Source organism: Rattus rattus, chromosome 7, assembly GCF_011064425.1.
Source record: "Rattus rattus isolate New Zealand chromosome 7, Rrattus_CSIRO_v1, whole genome shotgun sequence".
NCBI classification, from domain to species: domain Eukaryota; kingdom Metazoa; phylum Chordata; class Mammalia; order Rodentia; family Muridae; genus Rattus; species Rattus rattus.
In genome coordinates, this window is record NC_046160.1 from 127,433,952 (window position 1) to 127,443,951 (window position 10,000).

Here is a 10,000-nt window from a genome sequence, read left to right on the forward strand (position 1 = left end):
GGACTTGTGTTGAGGCCCTTGAAGCTGTTGAAGTTGGTTCTGTGCAGCACAAGAGAGAAAGAGGTAAGGTTCCTTCCCTTTGTCCTTCTGCATGTAATTTACTGAGGACGCTGTTTTCCCCCTCAGGTATGCTTTTGGCATCGTTGGCAGTGCTGGAGTGGCTGCAGTTGTGTGGAGCAATAGCTGGATGTTCTAGTGTATTCCACCGACCTACGCGTCTGTCTGTGTGCTGTGCCATGCTGTTTGTATTGATGTGTCTCTGTGGTATAATTGGAAATCAAGTAGAATGATACTTCCCTCCAGCCATCTCTTTATTCTGGACTTCTTTGAATAACCCTGGTCTTTCGTGCTTCCATATAAAACTTGTTTCAGTTTTAGCTTTTTATATTTCTGGTATTTTTTTGGAGGGTGGGCTACATTGGATCTATAGATCACTTTTGACAGGATACTCATTTCCATGATGTTAATCCTTCTGATTCAGGGGGTGGAGGCAGAGGTGGCATTCCCATCCAGTGCGTTTCTCAACTTCTGTCTTCGGTATTTTGACATTTTTATTGTACAGGCTTGTCACTTCCTTAGGTTTATTGAGAGGTTCTGGGGAGGGGACATTATTGCATACGGGATTGTTTCCCTGATGATTTTCCTTCCCTACTTATATCTGTGTTATGTCCTTCCCTTGTCTCCTTGCTATGGTGAAGTCTTTAAGCATTAATACTGGTTAGAATTGGAGAACGTGGACTGTTGTGATAAATACTTTAAAAAAGATACACCAACCCATGCTAGTGCCGACGCCAGTGGGCCACATGACATCTGCAGGAAATTTTCATCTTAATCCACGAAGTGCCTAAACTCCTAATCTCCATTCCACACCGCTGCTGGCTACTCTCTGGGCCCTGCAGCAATCTCAGTGCCTTGGTTCCTCATTGCTTCCAACTACTCTCTGGACCCTTGCATCAGCCATCCTCTTGTGACTTTGCTGCTGAGGACTCTGTTCATATTCCCAGCATGCACCCCACCCCAGCCCACCCCCACCCCATGGTTATAGTCACAATTCCCAAGTAACCTGTTAAAATCAAAACTCAATAAACTTGTAATTTAGCAATCAAGTTTATATCTTAAATTCTCATCCCACAAAAGATCTGCACAATAAACTCACAACCAATTGATAATGATATGAACTGCCCACCTAGATAAGACAAATTGTCTTATAAAAATCCATCCCTTATGAAATATTCATAACTTACCTGTGGTCCTTTAAGGCCATACAGATCTGGGTCATCTTTCTCCTCCATCCTGGTGCTTCTCCTCTTTATCCTCTCTCTCTCTCTCCTCCCTTCAAAACTCTGTGCCCGCCTTACTTTTTCACTGTCCAATCAGAGGCCTTGCCTTATCTTGTACCTGCCTTCACCTGCTTAAAGACAACAGTCCACAGTGCGAAGTCTGTCTTATTCCTGATCTTTATGGTTTCTCATTTATTATGATATTAGCTGTGGGTTTGTGATATGTAGCTTTTCCTATGTCAAGTCCTCTTTCTCTCATACCTAATGTCTATAGTACCACTATCGTGAAGAGCTGCTGCGTTTTCTCAAAAGCTTTTTCTGCCTCTGTTGAGTTGATTGTGTATGATTTCTGTGCTTCGGTCCATTTATGTGATGAGTTTCACTCACTGATTTACTATTTTGAACCATGTCTGTATGTCTGGAATGAGGACAGCTTGATCATGTTGAGTGATCTTTATGTTTTTTGTTTGTTTGTTTTTTTTTAACTCAGTTTTCTGGTGTTGAAACTTTCTGTGCGTATGTTCATCAGGGAGATTGGTCTGTGATTTTTTTTCTTGTTGTTGTGTCTTTTTTCTTGTGGTAGTATTAGGATAATGCTATCACTTGTTAAAAACATTTGGAAGTGATTCTCCCTTTTCTAGTAAGTGGAGTCATTTGAGAAGTATTGGCACTGGATCCTCTTTGAAGGTCTGGTAGAATTTTGCAATAAATTCATCTGGGCCTGGGCTACTGTTAATTAGTTCTTATTACAGTTTCAATATCACCGCTTGCTTACCGCAAATCTTTGAAAATTATTTTGTCATGTGTTAACTTTGATGAATCATGTGCATGTAGACATTTGCTCATTTTAAAATTTCCAATTTAGTAGAATATAGGTTTCTAAGATATTTCTTGAGTTTCAGAATTTCACTGGTGTTTGCTGTAACGTCTCTCACCTTTAATTTTTGGCCTCTCTTGCTTTTTCTTAAGTTGGCTAAGAGTTGTTCAATACTACTTAGTTTTTCAAAGAACCAACTCTTTTTTATTAATTCCCTTTATTATTTTTGCTTTATTTCATTAAGCTCTGCCTTGATCTCAATATTCTTCCTTGTCCACTGTGTTTGAGTATGATTTACTCTTATTTTTCCGAGGCCCTAGTGTGCATCATTAAATTATTTAGTTAAGCTTTATGTTTTTTTTAAAAATATAGGCACTTAGAGTTATGAACATCCCTCTCCAAAGTGAGGGCCTTACTTTTATCCCATACACTTGGTATGTTGTGCTTTTGTTTTTATTCATTTCTAGAAATGTTATTTCCTTTTGGTTTCTTCAATGATACGGTCACCAGTCAATGGTTTCCTCCCCATTGGAAAGAGAACTCAGTAGGTATTCGCCTCTAAGGCTGCAAGCTGTCTTCTAACCTCCACACACGTGCCATAGCGGGCACATGCACACCCAAACACATTAATTAAGGATTAATTGCTGTGCCGCTCAATCTCCACGTGCTTGTAAATTTTCTGTGCTCTCTCTTGCTGTAAATCCACTGCACTGGGACTTGTGCAAAGTACAAGAAGTTGTTTCAACTTTTCTATACTCAGTGGGAGCTGTTTGCATCCTAATATATGCTCTATGGTAGAGAAAGTTCCATGGAATGTTGAAAAGTATATGTGTTCTATATTGCTGGATGGGATGCTCTATAAATGTCTATTAGATGCACATGATCTACGGTGTCATTTAAAGGTACTGTTTCTCTGCTTGCTTTTTTTCTTTAGGATAGTCTTATGGTGAGGGTGAGGTATTGAAGTCACTAATATTACTGTATGGGTTCAATCTGTGACTCTATATCTAGTAACATTTGTTTTATAAAATCGATTTCACCTGTGTGCCTGTATGTTTAGGATTGTAACATCCTTTTGCTGGATTGCTTTTTAGTGAGCAAGAAGCAGTCATATTTATCTCTTCTAACTAGTTTCGATTTGAAGTCTATTTGTACTGTATTAAAACAGTGGCACAAGGTAAGCCAGCCCTGAATGTGTGAGAGCCAGAGAGTTGGCCCAGCCCCTCGCTGGCTGCAACACTTGGGAGAGTCGGCCCTATGCCTTGACTGGTCAGCACAGTGGAGCTGGCTCTGAAAGTGTGGGTGTGGATGAGTCAGCCCCAAGAACGTGAGAACAGGAGAGTTGACCCTTGTCTCCTACTTACGGCAACATTGGGTGGCCTAGCTGCATCAGTGCTGGAGAGTTGCCCTGGTGGCGTGGATAGCGGAGAGCCAACGGACTGACCAGCTCATCTACCAGGCCTAGGCTCAGATCCAGGGCTTCGAGCTGGACCATCCCAAAGTCTGCATCATCTGTGAAAGGATCAGTCCTGCTGATCTGAAGCTGCAGGATCTCCATGACACAGGACAACCTGGAGGAGTCCCGGTGAGGACCCAATATTAATGATTGTCAGAGAAGCCAGAGACCTTGAAGCAGACCAAATGACTCATTGCAGTAGACATTTGTAAGCAAAGATGTGTTGTGGACAGAGGGGTATGCTGTGGGACACAGAGTGACACACCACAGCTTCCGTGATGAGATGTTTTCTCTGTTCCATTTTGTTTTTTTTTGCGTGTGTGTGTGTGTGTGTGTGTGTGTGTGTGTGCCTGTGTACATGTGTGTGTGGGTGTGCCTGTGTACATGTGTGTGTGTGCTTGCCTGTGTACATGTGTGTGTGCATGCATGTGTGTGTATGCGCGAGTGTGTGTGTGTATATGTGTGTGTGCCTGTGTATATGTGTGTGTGTGAGTGTGTGTGTGTGTGTGCCTGTGTACATGTGTGTGTGCTTGCCTGTGTAAATGTGTGTGTATGCATGTGTGTATATGCGTGGGTGTGCCTGTGTACATGTGTGTGTGTGCCTGTGTACATGTGTGTGTGTGTGTGAGTGTGTGTGTGCATGTGCCTGTGTACGTGTGTGTGGGGAGTGTGTTTTGCTTTATGAGGGAAGCTGTAAGGACAGAGGGCAGATACCAGGGGATGGAGAGATGAGCGAGACTGAGATGCCTCATGTGACACTCAAAGAACCAATTAAAAGTAAATACAACAGCAACAAAACAAAAACAAGAACAAGCCAGCACTGATGCCTGCCCATTCCCTGGTTCCGTTTGCATAGAATGCCACATTCCATCCTTAAACTCTGACAGAATCTTTGATGGTGAACTATGCCTCTCGGAGGCAGTGAGAAGAAAGATGCTATTTTCTGGTGCAGGCTGCTGGCCCCATGTCTTTTGATTGTGCAATTGAGGCCATTACTGTTCGGGGATGTCACAGGAAGCTGTGTATTAATTCTGAACATTTGGTTGACTTTTGTAGTTTTTGGAGATGTGCTAATCCACCAACTATCCTCCTTGCCATCATCTCCCCCCTCCCTGTAGCCACTCAGAAGTATTTATCCTTTCATTCAGTCCAAAGTCTTCCTTCCAGTACCCGCTACAGAGCTGGCTTGGTGGTCATAAATTCCTCTAGCCTGCTTTTATCATGAAAAGTTTTTCTTTCTTCTTCTATTACAACAGATAATTTTTTCAGATGCATTAGCCTGGGTTGGCAGCTCGAGAGATATCATCCCAAGACCCTCTGGCTTTTAAGTTTCCATTGAAAAATCAGCTGCTATTCTGCCGTGCCTGTCTTCTGTGTGACTTGAGACAGCTCTCGCAGCTTTCAATATAGCTCCCGCTGCACCGTTGATGTTTTAAGTATAATATGATGCTAGGAGTTTCTCTTCTAGCCCTGTCTATGTGGTGTTTTGTCTGTCTCTTTAGCTGCCACGGGCTTCTCTCTCCCTCTAGATTTTGAAATATTTTCTACATCTTCAGCCTAGGATTCTTATTCTCCTGTGCCCATAACTTAGAGATTTTTTTTTTAAGGTGTTGCAAAGACTCTGTTTTGTTTTGCTTTTTCCCCATTCCCATATCATTTAAAACTCACCTTTGACCTCGGCTGGACGGATTCCTTCCCCTGTCTTTGAGCCCTGGTATTCAGTCCACCACATACTTGGATCTGTTACTGAGCCTTTTTATTCCAAGTTCCGAAACCCTCATTTCCCGCACCATTTCGGCCTGGTTTTGCATCAGTATTTCTTCTCTAATGAATTCTGTTTTCAAATCCTGAATTTATTTCCTTCTCTCATTCAGCTGTTTGCATTCCCTTCAAATTGGTTGGGGCGGGGAGGGGGTGGCATTCCTTCGGTTCTTTGAATACATGGGTGATTGTTCATTTGAGTTCTTTGTTTATGATTTCATCTAATTTGCTCCCATTTGGAGGCCATTTCTATGAAATCCACTGGAGGAGCGTGCGACTCTGGCTTTCCCCGTTACTTCTGAGTTTGCCCTGGGATTCGTGCATCCGAAGTTGGTTCATCGGCCGAGCCCTCCTGGCACATTTTCAGTCAGATAGCACTGCCTTTGTGTTTGAGAGTCCCTCTGCTTTAGCTGACTTTGGTTCAGCTAGATTCTGCTGCAAGTTTAGTCGTGGAGGTACTTGGTGTTAACATCTAGATGGAGTAGTCCTAAGGGCTCTGGTTGGCTGGTGGTGTGTGGCTTCCGATGTCAAGGGTCCATGTGACAGAGTAGGGCATACAGAGACAGACGCTGGAGTCACATGACCTCTGACTTCACAGACAGAACCCGCATGGTGCATCAGGGGGATCTGGGGAACAAGTATGACCTCTGACCTCATGGATGGAGTATACTGGGGAGCAGAGGCAGGGGTTCCACCGCCTCTGACCTTGTGGTATCAATTCTTTAAAAAGGCAGGTTCAGGTTTGTTCTTGGGGTTCACAAGTGGGCTTTTAGTTGTACGTATTATCCTTTGAACCAGAGAATTTCTAACACCCCCCAACACACACACTTCATCTTTTCTATCTCAATATGGCCATCTCTATTTGGTAAGAGATATGTCTTAGTATTTCTTGTATTTTTTAATGGTGCTGGATGTTGAGCCCGGAGCTTTCCTTCCGCTCAGTAAGCTCCCTACCACTGGATCACTCCCAGCATTTGGTTAGCTCTTTAAGAATGGTGTAATAGTGGGGTTTTTTTTTTAATGTCTAATAACTTATTTAAATTCTTTGTCTCCCTAAGCCAACATCTGGGTACTTTTGGGGGCATCTTCTGTGGGTGTTTATTTTCCTGCATGGAACATTTTCCTGTCTCGTGGCATGTTATGTATTTTGCTGAAAAGTAGACACTCAGAAATATATATCCACGGGGTCACTAGCCCTTCCCCTTCTAGGCTGTCCCTGCTGGGTTCCTGTTTGCCTGCTTTTTTTTTTTTCTATTTTGTTTCATTTTGAAAGATTTTTCTTGGTCGCCCACTTATTTAGTGGTTTTCCTGGGCTTAAGTCTCGTAGTGTGCAACCAGCTTGTTCTGCTCATTTAAAACAAAAACAACGACAAAACCGTCTTGGGTTTTAGCCTGGATTCCTAAGGTTGCGTCCTGCATGAATACATTTTCATACTCATCTTGTGTATGATTACCTACAGCACAAATTCTCTGTCATTTTCCATGGTGTGTGTGTGTGTGTGTGTGTGTGTGTGTGTGTGTGTGTGTGTGTGTGTGTGTATAGAATATTCAAACCCTCCTTCATTTTCTACTCCTGCTCGTGCAGGGGTTCACGGTCAGCAGTGACCCTTTGCTGTCCCAGGTCCTTCTGGTTCTGTGCCAAGAGCTCACATGTGTGCAGAGTTTCCTAAGTCCTCATAGGGTTGTCAGGACTCCTCTACATTCTCGCTTCTTCCCATCCTCACAGTCTTGCCTTTCAATTTCTCACTAGGCTCTTGGTAGCACCAAGTGAAATACCAGCCCTCGGCAGTCGAACCTACCACAGAACCATGCTGGGTTCAGTTACACCCTGGGCAGGAGGGGATGTCCATAGACCTGGGCTCCCAGTGAAATCCAACAGCGGCTACACTGGAGGGATGGATTTGCCAGGACTTCCTAGGGAGCTCAAATTGCAAGTTGTTTTCTGAGCCTTTCAATCTTAATTGGCAAAATTATCTGTGTAGTTATTATGCATATGGTGATGCTTAGATGGACATCCAGCATGTGGGGCTACCACCCCTGAGGGATGCCCCATCTTCTGTGAGCAGTGAGGCTTTCCTGAGACGGCTGGGCCTCCCATGAGAACACCATGAACTCCCTAGTAACATCAAATTTCAGTCACTTTTTTTTTTGAATGGTTGTTGTTCATTTTGATCTATGCCTGTGAATAATTTCCACTGTTCTTTTTTTTTTAACATTTTTATTGGATTTTTTTAAATGTACATTTCAAATGCTGTCCCCTTTCCTGGTTTCCCGTTCATAAACCCTCTACCCCTTCCCCCTCCCCCTTCTTCTATGAGGGTGTTCCCCTACCCATCTCGCCTCCCCACTCTGATATTCCCCTTCAATAGAGGGGGGTGGGGTCCAGCCTTAGCAGGACCAAGGGCTTCTCCTCCCATTGGTGCCCAACAAGACCATCCTCTGCTACATATGCAGCTGGAGCCATGGGTCTGTCTATGTGTACTCTTCGGATGGTGGTTTAGTCCCTGGGAACTCTGGTTGATTGATATTGTTGTTCTTATGGGGTTGCAAACCCCTTCGGCTCCTTCAATCCTTTCTCTAGTTCCTCCAACGGGGACCCCATTCTCCGTTCAATGGTTGGCTGTGAGCATCCGCCTCTGTATTTGTCATGGTCTGGCAGAGTCTCTCAGGAGAGCTATATCAGGCTCCTGTCAGCATGCACTTCTTGGCATCAGCAATACTGTCTGGGTTTGGTGGCTGTATGTAATTTCCAGAGTTCTAAACATGGTTGAATTCCACTGTTTGCTGAGTGGGGTTTCTGAGTGGTTCCTTGCACACAATGTTGGTTTTCAGAGAGAAAATTTCCTCCCACTGTTGACCATATCCACCGCTCCATTTCTCTCCGTTAGTTCCTCTCACTTCTTCCCACTGTTTTCCTATCCACATCCTATAGTATATACTGTCTTATGTATCTATAAAGAATGCTAGGACACACAACAGAGAGAAACTATGACATTTGTCTGTGTGAAAATTGTCGTCGACCAAATGACATAATTTCATTTTCTTTGTGGCTGAACAAAAACCCCACTGTATGTATATACCGTTTCTTGTTCATTTGTAGGCTGATGCACATCCAGGATGGTCCATAACTTGACTATTATGAACAGCACCACGATCAACCTGAATGTGCTTGTGTTGTCTCCAGTGGCGTGTTGTCCTAAAGCCCTGTGGGTGTACACCCAGAGGTGGTACAGACGTGCCAGCTCTCCTTTCAGTTGTTTTGCTGCTGCTGGTTTGTTTTGAAGACCCTCCACGCTCATTTACACAGCTGTATATTTCTCCCAATGGTATGTGAAGAGTTCTCTAACCCGACATCCTCTCCAGCATTTGTTGTTGTTTATTTTCTTAAGAACATCCATTCTGCAGGGCGGAATCTTGTGATAACTCCAACTGTGGCTAAGGACATTGCACACTTTTTCTTTTTTTTTTTTCGGAGCAGGGGACCGAACCCAGGGCCTTGTGCTTGCTAGACAAGCGCTCTACCACTGAGCTAAATCCCCAACCCCTGCACACTTTTTCTTATGCTTGTTGGTTCTCTGTCCTTCGAATTTTCCCAATGCTCCTGGTTATTGGTTGGATTGCTTGGGATTTGGGTGCTCGGGTTATAGTTCTGTAGGAAGTCTCCGTCAGATGTATAGCAGATGAAGCTTCTGTCATGCTGCAGCTGTCCCTCTACCCAGCTTTCCCATTGTCTTCGGCTTAGAGACTTCATACCTCATGCAGTCAGTATCTGGGCATGACTTTCTTGACATTCCTCCAATGGGCTTGCATCGGGAAGTCGTTCCCTAATAGCTTGAGCCTCGCATTGGTGTCTTGATCTCCTTTCAGCCGATCTTTGCACAGGGTGAGCAATGGTGATCTAACGTCATTCTTCTGTAGTGGACAGCCAGGCTCCAATGTCTATGTCAAAGGTTGGGTGTCTGGCTATTGCTGTGTGGGTCTCCCCTTGGATGCTTTATCCCAGTCCAGGGGTCTACATTTCTATTTTTATCTTGCTGTTTTTGACACTACAGCTCTGTGGTTGATTTGAAATCTTTATTGTGAGACCTCTGGCACTTTTGTTTGGAATTGCTCTTACTATCCACAGTCTTTTATGCTCCCACATCGTTTGGGGATTCTTTTCTATTTCTGTTAAGCATGCTATTTCTCCATTGTTAATCTTTGAGAATTCCATTCCATACCCATAATCCCTTCACTATACCCCCACCACTTGTCCATCCCAACTTCTTATGATGATCTTTATAAGACAAAACAAAACACTGAGTCCACCTGGTGCTGCCTTTGTGCACATGGATATAGGACCACTTCTTAGTACAAGGTTATGCTCCAAGTGGCCTAACCCTGAAGAAAGCTGACTTTCTTCTCCCAGTAGCCTTTCAGCTGATGTGTGACTTCATGAGCCCCTCTCGTACTCATGCTGGGACTTTGTCTAACTTGATCTCATGCAGGAAGATGCAGGTGTTGTGAGTTTATGTTTGCAATAGCCTTGCCATGTATGGCAAATACTGGCTCCTACAATCTCCCCCACCCCATGAAGGTTCTGAGCCGGGAAGTGGAGGTGTGTACACGTGTTCTGTGTATATATCTTATTCTCTGCACATTGGCAAGTTGTGTTTCTCTGTATTAGTTACAGTTTATTGGAGGAGA